This window comes from Scyliorhinus canicula, chromosome 1, assembly GCF_902713615.1.
Source record: "Scyliorhinus canicula chromosome 1, sScyCan1.1, whole genome shotgun sequence".
NCBI classification, from domain to species: Eukaryota; Metazoa; Chordata; class Chondrichthyes; order Carcharhiniformes; family Scyliorhinidae; genus Scyliorhinus; species Scyliorhinus canicula.
This window is the reverse complement of record NC_052146.1, coordinates 119,363,252-119,371,490: the sequence shown is the minus strand read 5'-3', so window position 1 is coordinate 119,371,490 and position 8,239 is coordinate 119,363,252. Positions and strand designations below refer to the sequence as shown.

The following is an 8,239-nucleotide window of genomic DNA, read 5'->3' as shown; positions in this document are numbered from 1 at the left end:
CCCCCCCCCAGTCTCCACACTCCCCCCTCAGTCTCCCACACTCCCCCCCCCTCAGTCTCCCACACTCCCCCCTCCATCTCCCCATTCCCCCCCTCCGTCTCCCACACTCCCCCCCTCAGTCTCCCACACTCCCCCCAGTCTCCCACTCCCCCCTCCATCTCCCCCACTCCTCCCTCCGTCTCCCACACTCCCCCCCTCCATCTCCCACACTCCCCCCCTCAGTCTCCCACACTCCCCCCTCAGTCTCCCACACTCCGCCCCTCAGTCTCCCCCACTCCCCCCTCAGTCTCACACACTCCGCCCCTCAATCTCCCCCACTCCCCCCTCCATCTCCCCCACTCCCCCCTCCGTCTCCCCCACTCCCCCCTCCGTCTCCCACACTCCCCCCCCTCAGTCTCCCGCACCCCCCCCCCTCCGTCTCCCCCACTCCCCCCTCCGTCTCCCACACTCCTCCCCTCAGTCTCCCACACTCCCCCCGCTCTGGACCCCCCTCCCGTTCTCGGGGATGCCTTCCCCGTTGTGGCCAGACTCCAGCAGTGCGCTGAGCGGTGTGCTCACCTCCTCGATGCTCTCGTCAGCCAGCACAACTGGTTGACGAACTTGAAAAGCAGGTGTGTTGGCCGGCGTGAAAACATTGCGTGATGACGTCGGGACTTCGGCCCATCCGGGCCGGAGAATAGTGGGGGGGCCAAAAAGTCGGGCTTCTGGTCGTGTCGGGGGGTCTGTCGAGGCTTTTGCCGGGAATGGTAACGTGAAGTTTGTGCGGGGTTCGGAGAATAGCGGCAGGGCGTCGGACCGGGGTCGCCGTGAAAATCGGCACGGCCCGCTATTCTCTGAACCGCCGTGAGAGCGGAGAATCGCGCCCGTGGTTCTGGACTCGGCAGGGGTGAATGAAGTGATTCGGGAATTTTACAGTAAGTTGTATAAGTCAGAACCCCCAGCCGGGGAGGAGGGGATGAAACAATTCCTGGCGGGGCTGGAGTTCCTGAGGGTAGATGAGGAGTCGGTGGAGGGATTGGGAGCCCCAATTGGGTTTGGGGCGATGCAATTGGGCAAAGCCCTGGGACCTGACGGATACCCGTTGGAGTTCTATAAGAAGTTTTCCGGATTGATGGTGCCGCTTTTGGTAAAGGTTTTTAATGGTCAAATGTGTTGGGAGTGCTCCCCCCAACATTAATGCGCCACAGCAAAAAACCGCACCGACCTCCTCAGAAGACAAACACGGGACACCACTGACAGAGTACCCTTCGTCGTCCAGTACTTTCCTGGGGCGGAGAAACTACGACATCTTCTTCGCAGCCTCCAACACATCATCAGCGAGGATGGACATCTTGCCAAGGTCATCCCCACACCCCCACTACTGGCCTTCAAACAACCGCGCAACCTCAAACAAACCATTGTTTGCAGCAAATTACCCAGCCTTCAGAACAGCAACCACAACACCACAAAACCCTGCCAGGGTAATCTCTGCAAGACATGCCAGATCATCGACATGGACACCACCATTACACGTGGAAACACCACCCACCAGGTACGCGGCGCATACTCGTGCGACTCGACCAATGTAGTCTACCTCATACGCTGCAGGAAAGGATGTCCCGAAGCGTGGTACATTGGCGAGACCATGCAGACACTGCGACAACGAATAAACGGGCATCGTGCGACTATCAACAGGCAGGACTGTTCCCTTCCAGTTGGGGAACACTTCAGCAGTCAAGGACATTCAGCCTCTGATCTCCGGGTCAGCATTCTACAAGGAGGCCTTCAGGAGACGCGACAACGCAAAATTGCTGAGCAAAAACTTATAGCTAAGTTCCGCACGCATGAATGCGGACTCAACCGGGATCTGGGATTCATGTCGCATTACATTCGGCCCCCACCAACAAGCCTGGACTTGCAGAGGCCTACCGACTGAACTGGCTTGGGACAATTCACACCTCTTTAACCTGGAGTTACCTCTCTCTCTGCATCTTTGATGATTTGATTGCCTGCAGGTGCTCGCATTCCGGGGCATCTCTGACTGTGTCTATATAAACATTTCTGGAACAAGCCTTTCCATTCACCTGAAGAAGGAGCCGTGCTCCGAAAGCTCGTGTTTGAAACAAACCTGTTGGACTTTAACCTGGTGTTGTAAGACTTCTTACTGTGCTCACCCCAGTCCAACGCCGGCATCTCCACATCAACATTAATGCAGCCATGATGTGGAGATGCCGGCGTTGGACTGGGGTGAGCACAGTAAGAAGTCTTACAACACCAGGTTAAAGTCCAACAGGTTTGTTTCAAACACGAGCTTTCGGAGCACGGCTCCTTCTTCACCTGAAGAAGGAGCCGTGCTCCGAAAGCTCGTGTTTGAAACAAACCTGTTGGACTTTAACCTGGTGTTGTAAGACTTCTTACTGAATATTAATGCAGGCATCGATCTCCCTTATCTTTAAACAATTTAAAGATTCGGAAAGCTGTGGGTCGTATAGGCAAATCTCCCTGCGAAACGTGGATGCAAAATCATTGGCAAAGATCCTGGTCACAAGGATTGAGGACTGTGTCTCTGGGGTGACAGGGTTTGTTAACGGGCAACACCAGGCGATTAATATTAGGCGGCTCCTTAATGTAATAATGATGCCTGCGAAGGGGCGAGAGGTAGAGGTGGTGGTGGCCATAGATGCAGAAAAGACCTTTGGCTGGGTGGAGTGAAAATATTTGTGGGAAGTCTTGGGAATATTTGGGTTCAGGCAGGGATTTGTGGATTGGGTCCGGTTGCTTTAACAGGCACCGGGGGAAAATGTAAGGACGAGTCGGGTGCGGCCAGAATATTTTAGCTTGTATCTGGGGACGTGACAGGGGTATCCACTCTCCCCACTGCTGTTTGCCCTGGCCATAGAGCCTTTGGCAATTGCGCTGCGAACATCAAACGTTTGGCAGGGGATAGTGCAAGGGGGAGTGGAACATAGGGTCTCGCTCTATGCGGACAATCTGATCCTTTATACAACAGAACCGTTGGGGGGGGGGGGGGGGGGGGGGATTGGAGGGATTATGGGGACACTGGAGGAATTCGGCCAGTTCTCAGGTTATAAACTGAATATGGGTAAGAGCAAGGTTTGCGATCCAGGCAAGGGAGCAGGAGAGGGGATTCGGGGAGATGCCATTCAAGGTGGTGGGAGGGAGCTTTAGGTACCTGGGTATTCAAGTGACACGGGACTGGGGTCAGCTTCACAAGTTAAATTTGGGCAGATTAATAGAACAGATAAAAGGAGACTTCCGAAGATGGGACGTGCTCCCGCTGTCATTGGCCGGGAGGGTACAGACAGTGAAAATGACAGTCCTCCCGAGATTGCTGTTCGTTTTTCAGTGTCTCCCAATTTTCATCTCAAAGGCGTTTTTTGGAAGATTAATGCAGCAATCTCGGGTTTTATCTGGGCCAGAAAAACCCTGCAGGTGAAGAAGATCCTATTTGAGCGGGGGCACGGGGAGGGGAGGCTGGCCCTTCCGAACATTATCAACTATTACAGGGCGGCTAACATATCGATGGTTAGGAAGTGGGTAGTGGGGGAGGGGTCGGTGTGGGAGCGGGTAGAGGCAGCATCTTGTAAGGGCACAAGCCTGAAGGCTTTGTTGACTGCACCTCTGCCGTTCTCGCCGGCTCGGTATTCCACAAGCCCAGTGGTAGTGGCAGCCCCGAGGGTGTGGGGGCAATGGAGGTAGCACATGGGACTGGAGGGGGCATCAGTGTGGTCACAGATCTGTGACAACCACCGGTTCGCTCCGGGGAGGCTGGATGGAGGTTTTAGGAGGTGGCAGCGGGCAGGGATCGAGAGATTTGGAGATCTTTCTATTGAGGAGGGCTTCCCGAGTTTGCGGACAGTAATCACGGGGCCACTCCAGCACTGCTGATCAAGCCACTGACTACCCGCAACTCAACGCAGTCACTTTGGACCAGTCGCGGCCAAAGCACCTCAGGAGCTCGATGATGTCCGTTCAGGTCAACGGATACAAGACACCGTGCCTCTTCGATTCCGGGAGCACCGAGAGCTTCGTGCATCCAGACCTGGTAAGACGCTGTTCGCTCCCTATCTTCCCTGCACGGCAAACTATCTCCCTCGCCTCGGGTTCGGACTCAGTCCAAATACAAGGGCGCACCGTTGCGACCCTAACAATACAGGGCGCCAGCTACTCTAATTTCCAGCTGTACGTACTCCCCGACCTCTGCGCCCCACTCTTACCCGGGCTCGATTTTCAGTGCAATCTTAGAACCCTCACACTCAGCTTCGGCGGACCCCTACCTCTCACGATATGCAGCTTAGCGACTCTAAAAATCGACCCCCCTCCACTCTTCGCTAATCTTACGGCTAACTGCAAATCCGTAGCCACTCGCAGCAGGCGGTATAGCCTGCAGGACAGAGTATTCATCAGAGCCGAAGTCCAGCGGCTCCTACGTGAGGGAGTCATAGAGGCCAGTAATAGCCCCGGGAGAGCTCAGTTGGTGGTCGTCAAGACCGGGGAAAAGTTCTGGATGGTGGTTGATTACAGCCAAACCATTAACCGGTTCACGCACCTCGATGCGTTCCCCCTCCCCAGAATTGCAGACATGGTCAACCAGATTGCCCAGTACCGCATATTCTCCACGGTTGATCGCACGTGGTGGGCGGCGAGGAAGATGGTGCCCAAGATGGCGGCCCCCATGACTCGCACATGGCCAGCCGCGTGGGGAGGATTGCCAAGATGGCGGCCCCCATGAGTCGCACATGTCGGGCGGAGGCGGAGTCGGCAGACACGCTGCAACATTACGGGGTCTGCAGGCCTGCGAGTTTGGCGAGCGATTGCTCTGGACAGCGGGATAGTTAGAGGGTTTCCATTTAGACAGGCATACCTTAGCATAATGTCCTTTTCGACCGCAGCTGCTGCAGGTCCATTGCAGGCTGGGCAGTGCTGCCGTGGGTGTTGGGGCCGACCGCAAAAATGGCACGCTGGCGCTCCATAGTGGTTGGGTGGCCCCGCAGCGCAGGCCTGGGGCAGTCGCTGGTCGGGGGTCCATGATGGGGTCGCGTGGTCTGCAGGGAATGAGTTCAGACTTTGAAACGCGACCTCCATTGAGGTTGCTAGCGCAACCGTGTCCTCCAAGTTCTGGGCCCCTTTTTCGAGGAGGCGCTGGCGCATATAGTTAGACCAGACCCCTGCAACGTACACATCACGGACAGCGAGTTCCATATGCAGGGAGGCAGTTACAGCCTGAAAGTTACATTCCCGTGCAAGGGCTTTTAGATGGCACAGGTAGTCCTCTAGCGACTCTGCGGGACACTGGCGGCGGGTAGTGAAAATATATCGCGCGCAGACTTTGTTTACAGGCCGCAGGTATAATCGGTCGAGTATAGCGAGGGTTTCGGTGTACGAGTCGGTACTGTTGAGTTGCGTAGAGATGCGATGGCTCACCCGTGCGTGCAGTAGACTGAGTTTCTGCTCGTCAGTAGTAGCGGAGGTAGTCGACGCAGCCAGGTAGGCCTTGAAGCACCGAAGCCAGTGTAGAAAGATTTCCTTCGCTTCTGCAGCCTGCGGGTCGAGTTCTAGTCAATCAGGTTTGAGGGCTGATTCCATAGTGGTTTTCTAATAAATTGATGTGACCATCAATTCACTCGAGACACGAGAGGAAGTAAACTGTGGCTTTAATAGACTTACAACTGAGCCTGCCTGTGACCAGAAGAACTGAGGGCAGACTCACTAGGCTGCAGCACTTTATACTTCCGGTAGTGGGAGGGGCCATGGGTGGAGCCATGGGCCAAGCCGAGGGTGGAGCCCTGTACAAGCTCCTCATCTCTCCCTGTGGGCAGAGCCGCACAACGGCTCACAGAGAGCCCACAAGGACACAATTCTATACAGTGTGAATTAAGCAATATACATTCACCACAAATTATAAATGCCTTAATAAAATATTCTGCAGAAGAGTCATACGGGCTCAAAACGTTAACTCAGACCTGCTCAGTTTATCCAGCATATTCTGTTTTTATTTCACATTTACAGCATCCACAGTATTTTGCATTAGAAATATTCCATCTTCGCTGACAATATCGATTTGAAACATCAGGTAGCAGGACAAAATCCCAAAGACTGAGGCTCTTGCAAAGTGTTGCATTCCTGGCATCGGGAACATGCTCATCAGAGCTCAGCTTCGTGGGTTGGTCATGTGGTTCACATGGAGGATTCCCACATAGCAAAGACAGTATTCCACAGCCAGCTGAGCACAGGAACCCGCACCACAGGACGTCCCAAACTTAGATAAAAAGACAATCTCAAAGCCAGCCTCAGAGCATCCCAATACATGGGAAATAATAACCTTGGACAGGCCCAAATTAAGAAGCATCTGGCAATTTGGACACTTTTTAAAATGTTTCAAATTTTGGGGCAATTTAGCGTGGCCAATCCAACTACCCTGCACTTCTTTGGGCTGTGGGGGTGAGACCCAAGCAGACACGGGGAGAATGTGCAAACTCCACACAGACAGTGACCCAGGGCCGGGATTGAACCTGTGTCCTCGGTGCCGTGATGCAGCAGTGCTGGCCACTGTGCTGCCCTTGCAATTTTGATATTTGAGGAGATTCGAGTAAAGTGCCTTCGGGACAAGCAATCATGGTACAAAGCCAATGCTCCCTTCCATACCTCCAGTACTGCAGTATTTGCAATCAGATATGGAAATCAAGATTTGACCTGAAGTCTCTCAAAGGTTAATGAGTCTCTGGAACTCTCTTCCTAAAAAATGCAGTGGCAGCAAGTCTTCGAATATTTTTAAGGCAGAGCTGGATAAGTTCTTGATAATCAAGCGGATGAAAGGTTATCGAGGGTAGGTGAGAATGTGAAGTTGCGGTTACAATCAGATCGACAATAAGACATAGGAGCAGAATTAGGCCACTCGGCCCATCGTGTCTGCTCCGCCATTCAATCATGGCTGATATTTTTCTCATCCCATTCTACTGCCTTCTCCCCTTATTAATCAAGAACCTATCTATCTCTGCCTTAAAGAGACTCAGTGATTTTGCCTCCACAGCCTTCTGAGGCAAAGAGTTCCACAGATTCACCACCCTCTGGCTGAAGAAATTCCTCCTCATCTCAGATTTATGGACATTTTATGGACTCTTTACCTGTGTCGGCAGCCCAAGTAAAGGCATGAACTGAGACGGACCTGCTGCTTGCCTGTGTCTGCCACATGGTGCTGTACGGGGTCCAGTACCGTATCCTCCCAAAGGACCTGAGGGCTTTCACCACAAAAGTGGCAGAGCTCAGCGTGGTGGATGGCATCCTACTGTGGGGTTCCCGAACGGACAGGGAGCGATTTTGCAAGACCCCCGTAGCAGACACCTGGGGGTCTCAAAAATGAAAATGTTGGCCCGAAGCTATGTGTGGTGGACCGGCATAGACGTGTCTATCCAGAAATGAGCAGAACAGCGTACACGGTGACAGGAGCACCAAAAGCTCCCCCTGGAGCTTCACTTCACCTGTGGTCCCGCCTCCAGGTAGATTTTGTGGGGCCTTTTCAGGGGTTATGTACCTAATTATAGTATATGTGGATTCCAAATGAATGGGTGTACCCGGATGACGGCCAATACATCGTGTGCCAGCACCGGGTGACTCAGGCATACGTTTAGTGCTCACAGACTCCCGGAGGTACTTGTATCAAGACAATGGCGGCAGTTTTACAAGATCAGATTTCGCGGATTTTCTGAAACAAAATGGGTTCCGTCATTTCTGGATCGCGCTTATCACCTGTCCTCAAATTGGTTGGCAGAGCGTGCCGTACAGACGTTCAAACTCGGCTTGCGAAAACAGACCACGGGTTTCCCAGTAACCTGCCTCCCCCATTTCCTGCTCTACTATAGAACCACGCCGCACACTATCACCAGATGACACCCGCGGAACTTGTGATTGGCTGTTTTTTTGCGCTCGCGATTGAGCCTCGCGTTGCTGGACATTGGGGATAGGATCCGCGATCAGCAGGAGCAGGTCGGAAGGAAGTGATGTCATCGCATGGCTGAGCAGGCTTGAGGATCCAATTGTTCTGGCTCCTAATTTGCATATTCGGATGTCTGTATGTCACATGTGAGACAACATCAAAATAGGCTGTAAACCATAATTCTTTGCTGAACCCTCATCCGTCGAAGCAATGGGAAAATCCATCATTGCTGATCTCATTGAGCTTTGCTGTGTGTAAACTGCTTGTAGTGTTTCTGCCATCGCAGCATTGGAAGAATTTCAATGC

At 53.3% G+C, this 8,239-nt stretch overlaps 1 protein-coding gene across 1 annotated transcript in view; it reads right to left on the bottom strand.

Moving 5' to 3' along the window:
• Window positions 1–7,765, bottom strand: part of tcea3 (transcription elongation factor A (SII), 3) — a 120,182-nt gene extending 112,417 nt beyond the window's left edge. The window contains exon 1 of the mRNA XM_038798786.1: window positions 7,747–7,765. The gene's annotated coding sequence lies outside the window, so the exon portion shown is untranslated. The remainder of the gene's footprint in view (window positions 1–7,746) is intronic.
• Window positions 7,766–8,239: the final 474 nt, after the last annotated feature.